Raw genomic sequence first — 7,602 nt, 5'->3', positions numbered from 1 at the left:
TAAGCCATAAACATGATCTTTTCCAAACCATAACCAAGTGTTTTTTGTGCCAAACAATGGCAACATATTCTGGCAAATTAGTTTAAGTATCACTGTAACTGTCTTTCCGCTGTCAGGGGACTTTAAGGCATTAGAGCAATAAAAGTCAGACTTTTGCATTGAATTAAAGCTTTAAAGGGTTGACAGATTTTTGAAATTCTCTGCATCACATGAACTTCCTGACTATATCTTTCCATTTTCACTGTTGCAGCTCGGTTGTGAGGAAGTCTTCGATTGGACCGTCCCAGAGTCAACTGTCCCTCTCCCGGCTGACCCCTCCTGCCTCCCCCACCCCCCCTGAGGCAGCCCCACCCTGCCTGAGGAGCTGAACCGGTACAACCAGTACGCGTTGATTGCACCTGAACTTTAACTTTTATAATGTGTGTCCTCTGCATGTCTGACTTTTCCCAATTAACGAGCACCCCTTTGGGAAGGTTGAGATGACTACAAGTTGTTTGGACTAAATAAAGTCCAATACTAAGCTGATTCCAGTACTGCTATTTTTGGATTGAAACCTCTAGTCTAAACTAATCTGTGCTGCACTTTGCTGTTACCTGACGGCCAAACAGCAGATGTAGTTGAAGTGGCCTCAGTGGATGTTTTCAAAGAAAGTACCTGGTCCCAATGGTCAAGTTCAGGGGTAAGAAAGATGACTCTGAATCGTCTATGTTTGAACTAAATTCTGTCCTGATAGACCACATCTTGTGCCAGCACTGAATATTGTTAAATCACTAAACAATTCATTTTTTGTGTCATGGTGTAAAATCCTCTTTAATGGGATTGCGACCATGATGAGACACGACGGCTCTAAATTCAAACAAACCCTCATCATTGAAAAGATTTACTGCAATGACCTTAATCTTGGATGTTCTGTGTGTGTGTGAAGTCCCTTCAAAATATTAAAAATTATCCGGGGATGTCACAATATCCATTCAATATCCCCTTTTTTAAATTAAAATGCTGCTGGATTTATCAACAACCTTATACATAGGTCCACCCCTATTTAAAAAAAAGTGAATATAATGACTATATGACTGTTGACAACTTCATGGAAGTTGTTTGTTATGTTGATTTTTCCTCCAGTGAAGTTCCTGAATTATTCTATGTTATTTAGTTTTTCCACAAATGCATGTCCACCATGTCCTTGTTATGTTTTGTTTTGTTAATGACTTTGGTGACGATTCCTAAAAGATGAAACACTATTAAATAGCTCACGCTGCGACAAGCCGGTGAACAAAGCTGAGTGGAAGCTGAATCCAGAAGTCCTTTGCCACTGATACAAGAAACATACAGTTAAGAGAAGAGAACAATGAAGGACTTTTTTAATGTATGTTTCTGTGTAATTTCATCGTAGTGAAAGCTGTGTCTGCACCTTTCCTTTATGTACCGCTGCCAGGTCAGCCTGGATGGCAATTGCATAATAAAGTTGCATTTATTTCCACATGGTTCTCTTGAGTTCATTTTATCAATGACTCCAAATTAAGAAGTGCAGAAAGAGATTCATTAAATAGTCTGGCTCACAGGATGTTGTGAGCTTGCCATTGAGAAATGTAAACTGCAGTAACGTTTTGGACAAGTCACCACAAGACACGTCCACCACGAGTACAAGACACCCTGTTTTCACTCCGAGCTCATCAAATAGTGCAGCTCTGTCAGTGCTTTTGGCATTCGAGACACTGAAAGTCATCTTCCGTGTCCAATGTCTCTTTTGCCTAAACCTAACCATCTGTGACTTTGTTGCCATGTGCTGTCGTGTAAACATAAGGACCATGCTGCTTCATCTCACCATGTGCATTTGTTGACATCACAGTAACAGCATCCTGGAGCGTAAACAGCTGACACAGAAGGATACCTAAAACGTCATAAGTAGGTGTAGAAGGTCCCTGACAGAGTGGCACTGTGTGATGAGTTGGGATGAGAACGTGTTGGCCTGACTGTGCAAAACTTGTTGTTACAGGACTATAATGAGGTCAACCTTGGTCAGCATTTTTAAGCTGAAGTATGAAACAATGTCAAGCTCCTTGTCAGCACAAAGATGACACTTGCTGTTACAGCAGACGAGTCAACCCTGAGGGAGGCAGCGAGTGTGCACAGTCATCATTGTCTGCCTATAACAACACTCTCAAACACACACAGACATTACTCTGTGTGCAGATGCCCTCGCACCAAATACAACAGCATTTAGGGAAATCATGACGACAAATCCAAGCCATTTCAAACTTTGTAGGTGCTGATGTTAAATTGAATTTGACCTACAGTGCAACAACACATTAGAAATACCTTTAATCACTCTCATGAGTGGTCTGTAGCTGATCATTTCACTACAGTTTTAACTCCAAGGGGAAATTTAATCGTCTTAAAAAAAGAGCCCCAACAGATTTATCAAGTGATCGTGTGATTACAGCAGCTGGCCTCGAGAGGGAAGCAGAGTCCTCCAGTCCCTTAAAAATATTTACACATGAAGTAAAATACAGTTTAATGTTCCTAAAACAGAGATTTGTACATTTCTTACTACACACGAACCACAGATCACCACTGCCACACCTGTCTGCTAAATGTAGAGAAATATCTTTTTTAGTTTCCGGCAGTGGTTGAATGTAATTAAATCTGAGATGCTTGTACTTTACTTGAGTATTTTCTTTCTGCACATCTTTACACTTCTACTTCACTACATTTATCTGAAAACTTTAGTTAGTAGTAAATTACGAATGAAGATTTTAGCATGAAAACGTAAGAAGAGTTCATTAGATATGATGTTTTATTGTAAAATAGGCCAAACAGAAACCAGATGATTTTAACAAACATTTAAATGTTTTTTTTAAAATAGTTGTCAATCCATTTTCTAATCTTGTTTTTAAAAGTGAACTTTACTTTTTGTGTTTTTTTCTATATTATCCTGCACTGGGTACCTTTACTTTTCATACTTTAACTACTCTCCTGATTATACTTTTACTCAAGTAACATTTTCAATCTAGAACCTTTAACAGAGTTTTTTTCACATTGTGGTATAAGTACTAAGTAAAGGAACCAAATACTTCTGTCACTACTGATGACCAGGTAAATAAATGCCTACTTCTTGTGGATAATTTACATTTTATATTTATTATTATTTTTGGATAAAAGGATAGTTAAATTGCATTGTTATTTATTCTGCTGGGAACTTTTTCTAAAAGAACAGGAGTGGATCTTGAAAAACAAACAAAAAAAAAAGCTGACTGTGTGCTTCTGTACATTCTCCTATAGTCCGACTTAAAAATATTGAGTGTGACATCAGTCTCATGACATTTTTGGATCCAAAGAGCACCTGTGCATTCAAAAAACAGCATTTCTCAGCCAGCCTGTGGCCATTTGCTCTCTCTATAGATGTTTTAAACTTATCTTGACATTTCATTCGTTACTTTTCCCTGCAGAACTTTGTGGTAACATCTCCTCAGTCAGCAGAAATTACAAACGCTCCCCACATACAGAGACCCTGACAGAGAGGCTGAGTGGCACCGAAATGATAAATGGTCACAGATACAGATTTGATTTTTCCCTTATGGACCAATACTGTCTGACATCTGACTATGTAAAGCAATAACACTGCAGATAGTGTGGCCGACTTCCAGTCTGAAATGTGCCTATGTATCATAAATGCTGAGCCGCTGTTATGTAAGATATATACATGAACTCCTCTCGTCTGTCTCACATTTATCAGAGTTGAATTTAAAGCTCGGGGGGGAAGGGGGCCCCTGGGGGGAAGCTATCAGAGGGTGCTTGACAGTTCCCAGGCATACAAGAAAGTGCACTGATACTGAGCCATACTATGTCTTTTTTTAAAAAACTTTGACTACTCTGATGGTCTCCGCAAGACTTGTTTTTATATTAATTCTAGACTAAACATTAGACTCTGCTGCGGTCGACACAATGCAAGGCAATTAGAATAGTGCTGCTCAAACCCATGTGGGAAAGTCAGTATTTCAACAACAGATGTACTCATAATTGATCCTGACTTTCAGGGTACATGCCCACAAGCACCAAGATTAGATCTTTTTTCGAACTTTGGGCCTCAAATGTACTCAGTTGTGATGAATAGAAAGCGAAAAGTTAAATGCAAAAATGTCTGAGAGGGAGCAAAAAATAGACTCTGTATCCAAAAAAAGGTGGAGTACAATTTTGCCACAATTATATGTCTTTTTCAAAGGAAGAAGACAGTGGGAGTGAGGTATTGCATTCTTATTGGCACATTTTGAGCTAACACAATTCCATTTTAAGACCATTCTTAAGTTTTCGACTTGATATCTTCAGCTAATTATGATGCCATTAAAGGGGCAGGACACCCCCCAAAACAATTTTCCCTCTTACCTGTAGTGCTATTTATTGATCTAGATTTTTTTGGGTGTGAGTGTTGGAGACATCAGTCATAGAGAAGTCTAGAGAGAGGCATGTATTTTTGGTTTGGGGGTGAACTGTCCCTTTAAGAAATATATATAGTTTAGTTTTGATTACTTTTCATTATCTCTAATGTATCAAGTGAGACAAGTTTAATAATCATTGTGTGGAAAATATTGTGCATTCTCAAGTTAATGAGTTGATGTCGGATATATCACTCCTAAACCAAATCAGTTTATTCTTCTGTTGCTAAGGAACAAATGGATGTTGGCTAGTTTGTTGCTATAGTCATTTTTATTGCATTAGTATAAACACATCAGTGGTTTGAGATCTGTGGAAAACACAGTGTTGGAGGAAATCGGATTTTAATTCGGTCTTCTTGTTAACCCTTTAACACCAGGATTGACATCAGTTTACTTGATGCCTATTACAAGCACTGAAAAAGTCCAAAAAAACATTTTTATAAATCTTCTCTCTTAACACTTTTACTCTTATTTTTTGTAACTTATTTTAAGGTATTTTTCATGTTTTTTTCTTTTTTTGGCCACTTCTTTTTATCTTGCTCATTGCCTTATTCCCATGCTTTCAAAAGAACTGAGGCCAATTTGCAATTTTTTCAAAGGGTTAATAAAAATAAATTAGGAAATAAAAAATAAATTAATTAATTAAAATAAAATAACTTTACATCTTATCTTCACTTTTTGTAGGGTCTCATAACGAGGTAAAGTAATGCAAAACTTTGTGTAATAAAATACTGATTTTAGGCTAATAATGTTTGATATTTAACCCTGATTAAAGAGACATGGCACCAGTAAAGGGATGTTTGGCACTGACAGACCAAACATGCAAATAAAACCGAAGTGAGTGGAACAGGGAGAAAGAAAATGCAAAATGATAGAGAATTAAATGGGCCGCGCCTTAAATTGCCGTCCTGCTGCTTTGTCTGCAGAGACTCAAAACAAAGTTCCAAGAGATTTGAAATGTGAATTAAGTGGTTAGAAGTAAGGAAAAATCAAAGAGGATGGAGGAGAAAAAAAATAGGTCAATCATGCTGTATCCCCAAAAGTGCCAAAAATAAAAGCCCCTCTGTCTCCTCTCTCTCACCATCACCCTCTCTGTCTAGCTAATCGAAACCAGATGTATGCGCACGAGGCCTTCATTGAACCTCCTCCTCTTTCTCCCCCTCTTCCCTCCCTCTCTCACCGTCTCTCTGTTTCTTTTTCTCTGTGTGGGTTTCCTCCTCAGGCTCAGTGCCTCTCTGTTCTTCCCTCCGTCTCCTCCTCCTCCTCCTCCTTGCTCTCTGGCAAAGCAGGAAATACTACAGGTTCCTGGCCCTGAAGGGAGCATGTTTCTTCTAACCACTAACAGATGGAGAGATGAAGAGGGAAGGGATGGATATGAGTGAAAGGACGGCGGCTGGGAAAATGTCGGTAACGCTGCCTAGATTGTGAGATGATAAACAGCTTCAAATGTTGCAGAAGTGTTTTGTTCTTTATGAACCGTTCTCCCTTTTCTTTCCTCTCTTTTCTCCCTCTTTTTTCCACATTAATGAACTGAGGCAGCTGGAACTGAATCCTAATGTCATAAAACAGCCCAGCCCATTGAAATCCCCTTGCCCTCCCTCTCTCTGGTGCACACACACATACACAGACACACATAGACACACACACGGTACATGAGCTCAATTACTTTTACAGACAGAAAAAAGTTTATATAGTGTATTGGTAGTAGCACTATGCTGGTAGCTTTTAATTAACGGAAGCACCAGGAGAAGTAATCATGGCATTTATACTAGTAAAAGCTGCACACTGGTAGAAGCAGTAGGATTACTTATAAAAGTAAGCCTAGTAGTACTTGTGTAGTAATAGAGGTAGTAGCAGTAGTAGTTATACTCTGTATGGTACAGTAGCGCAAGTATTATAAGTAATAGTATTCTCAGTATTAATAGTTGTGACATAATTATAAAGTGGAGTTGTAATAATAGTAGTAGAAAAATACCCTAGTTGTAGCTGCAGAAGTAGTAGTAGTAGCAGCAATAGCAGCACTACCAAATGTATTGTAATAGTAATGGACATGTTATCAGTAGTAGTAATAATAATAGGTGGTAGTAGCAGTAGAAAAACTAGTAATCTAGTAGTAGTTGCAGTAGTAGTAGCAGCAATAGAAGCACTATCAAATGTATAGAAATAGTGGTAGAACTCAGTTTTAACAGTAGTAGCAATAACAAAAACAATCTGGTAGTGGTTGCAGATGTAGAAGTAGCAGTAGCAGTAGTAGAAGTAGCATAGCAAAAGTATTATCAGTAGCAGTATTATAGTTGTAGTAGAAGTAGTAATAGCACTAATAGTTAGCATTTATACTATGTATGGTACAGAAGTAGAAGTATTATCACTACAGTTTTTGAAGTAGCACTAGTAGTAGTACTTGTAGTAATAGTACCAATGGTTCTGGTGGTGGTGCAGAAGCACAAGTGTTATCAATAGTAGTACTATCAGTTTTACGAGTTGTGATATAGTAGTTATGGAGTTGTGGTAGTGGTAAAAAATAACCTTGTAGTAGTTGCAATTATAGAGGTAGTAGTAGTACAATAGTAGCACTACCAAAATTGTTCGAAATTACATTTTTGTCTGTACTAGTCATAATAAAAGGTAGTAGCAGTAGTAAGACAATGTAGTAGTTCAGGTTCAGCTGTAGAAGTAGTAGTAATAGTAGTAACAATGGCAACACTACAACATGTATAAAAATAACAGTAATAAGGGAGCGGCAGCATGGAAACAATCTGGCAGTAGTTGTAGCATTTATTGTTTTAGTAAAAACAGCCTTAACTATGCAAAGTCAGTAAATCACAATAAAGTATTTCACTACAGCTCCATCCACTCTTCTTCTTCTTCTGTGCTGCTGGTGTCAGTTAAGAGAGGAATACTGGCAGCATTACTCTTAAACAAGCCAACGTTCCCATTGAGAGCTCTTAACTTTCCACTTTAATCCCTCCTCTCTCTGTCACCTCCCCCACTCCCCGTCTGCCATACTTTTCAATCAGTCAACACATCACTAAACAGCATCACTAACACCAGGGCTGCTGACTGGTATGTGAGTGTGGGTATTTGAGTTTTTTTTTTTTTTTTTGTTTGGTCTGCCGAGCAACATTAACATGGGCGGGCCATTTGGTAACAAAAAAAGGACTGAGCAGAA

The sequence above is a fragment of the Plectropomus leopardus genome, chromosome 13, assembly GCF_008729295.1.
Source record: "Plectropomus leopardus isolate mb chromosome 13, YSFRI_Pleo_2.0, whole genome shotgun sequence".
Lineage (NCBI taxonomy): Eukaryota > Metazoa > Chordata > Actinopteri > Perciformes > Serranidae > Plectropomus > Plectropomus leopardus.
The sequence above is the reverse complement of the archived record's forward strand: the minus strand, read 5'-3'. Positions refer to the sequence as shown.